The sequence below is a fragment of the Nematolebias whitei genome, chromosome 16, assembly GCF_014905685.2.
Source record: "Nematolebias whitei isolate Nwh7 chromosome 16, NemWhi1, whole genome shotgun sequence".
Classification (NCBI taxonomy): domain Eukaryota; kingdom Metazoa; phylum Chordata; class Actinopteri; order Cyprinodontiformes; family Rivulidae; genus Nematolebias; species Nematolebias whitei.
In genome coordinates, this window is record NC_056513.1 from 23,110,338 (window position 1) to 23,112,712 (window position 2,375).

The following is a 2,375-nucleotide window of genomic DNA, read 5'->3' on the forward strand; positions in this document are numbered from 1 at the left end:
ATACTTTTTGTGGCTAAGAGTTGTTTTTTTAATAGATCAAGTGTTTACTCAAGTAACTCATGATAAAACTAAAACTATCTATACTTCTTTTGTTATTCCATGTTATAAAAGCCAGCCATGACACACAGTTAATAGCATATTAATTAACTTTAGATTGATGGAGTAGTTGTATGAAAGTCAAAATATTTAAATGAAAAATGATATCTATAATAAAAATGGCTAAAATTATCCATGCTATGTGTCTGATTTCTGTTCAGTGGTGAAAAGGATAAAGTTGAAGAATGACATCTAGTAAGGGTGTAAATAAATTACCTTTATTTATATATAAAAGTAAACTATAATAGCCTAGCTTGATGTAACGAATGCAGGTAAATAATCACACGTAAACGCAACTAAACGGTTTGCTGGTCAGTTTTCTTATTTGTCCCTGAACCAGATTAACCAGGTTAACCAGATTAACCAGGTTAACCAGGTTACTGTAACTGATTTATGTCAAAAAACAAATTAAGCGTCAGGGACTGCAGCTTCGGTTTGATATTACCTCGGACATAAGGCGAGGTGGGAGCCAGCTGTGAAGGACGTCATGAGAAAACCAGGTGAATTAATCCAGATGTAAGCAGCTGTCGTGAATGCTATTTCCTCCTCCTCCGTCTCTCTTCTTCCAATTTTCTATTGTATCTTTTTTTTTTTTTTACCTTAACAGCTGCATCATAAACTGCTTTACAGCCTCCTTTCCCAAAGCGATGTTTGCGCGCGCAGAACAGGAAGTAATCTGTGTTTCCGTGTTGCCAGACGTACGATAATTATCGTATTTGTGCGATACTTTCAAAAAAACGTTCAATACAAAAACAACTGGACTTTATTTGTAACAGAAAACGTTTCGCTCCTCATCCGAGGAGCTTTCTCAATTGAGACGACGTATTGTTTTTGGACGGGTGGGGATAATTTGGGTGGATTTGGAGTCAGATCGGCGGTTTTTGAGTTAATTTATTAAACACATTTCAACCAATAATTCATAGTTATTGGTTCAAATCTCCCTGACCTTTCTCCATGTTAATGCCTCCACACACTAATATATTTGGAAAACAAACAGGCGCCAAAGACAGCATTTATAACTTTTAACATGATCATTAAAAAGGTTTATTGCAGGTTATAGGTAAGCACTAAACCAACATAATTATTATTGAGCATGGACTTTTTTGGTATTCTTTTGAGCATTTACAACTACTAATGTGTATAACACTAATACTGTGGTGATAAATATAGAAATATTCATATTTAACATTTAATCTTATAATAACCAGATCCTGAAATGTGATGTGTGGATTTTCTGAATAAAGAGCACCAATGTTCACATTTGACTGATTTTGATTCATCACATCGATGAATATATAAACACCGGTGGCGGATGGTCAATTTTTCCATGAGGGGCTCCATCTAGTGGTCAAAAAAGGTACTACTTAACTGGAAATGTCACATTTCTTTTAAAATTTGATACACAATTATATTTGTCCATGAATGAATCTAATCAGCTACTTAGACTAAAAGACATGTCTTAAAGACATAAAAACCTGGATGACCCTACATTTTCTGCTTTTGAACACAGACAAGACTGAGGTTTTAGTTTTTGGACCTGAGCATCTTAGGAATTAATTTTTCAGTCTTTCACCCTCCTTAGATGGCATTAATGTGGCTTCCAGCTTTAATATAAAAAATCTCGGTGTTATTTTTGATCAGGACATGTCTTTTCTCCCCTACATTAAAAACGTTACTAGAACTGCCTTCTTCCACCTGCGTAACATCGCTAAAATTAGAAACATCTTATCTAAAGATGATGCAGAAAAATGGTTCATGCATTTGTCATGTCTAGACTCGACTATTGTAATGGTTTGTTATCTGGGTATCCAAATACTTTAATAAACGTCTTCAGTTGATCCAAAATGCTGCTGCCAGGGTCTTAACTGGAGTTAGTAAGAGAGATCATGTGTCCAGTTTTAGCTTCTCTTCATTGGCTCCCTGTCAAGTTCAGAACTGAATTCAAAATCTTACTTCTAACCTACAAAGCCCTCAACAACCTAGCTCCATCTTATATTACAGATCTTATTGTCCCATCTTTTCCTAACAGAGCACTTTGCTCTCAGACTGCAGGCTTACTCGCGGTTCCTAGAGTTTCCAAAAGCAGAACGGGAGGAAGATCTTTCAGTTATCAGGTTCCTTTCTTGTGGAACCAACTTCCAGTTTCTGTCCGTGAGGCTGACACATTGTCCAGTTTTAAGATTTTCAGTTTTGATAAATCCTATAGTTAGGGTTGGCAATTGTTATGCTGCCATAGGCTTAGACACCAATATATATTTAAAGGAAGTGGGGTGGGTGTG

The 2,375-nt window shown here is 36.0% G+C and overlaps 1 long non-coding RNA gene across 1 annotated transcript in view; it reads left to right on the forward strand.

Annotated features, from left to right (window-relative positions):
* Nucleotides 1-2,375, forward strand: part of LOC119422959 — a 6,535-nt gene that overhangs the window by 550 nt on the left and 3,610 nt on the right. The window lies entirely within an intron of this gene.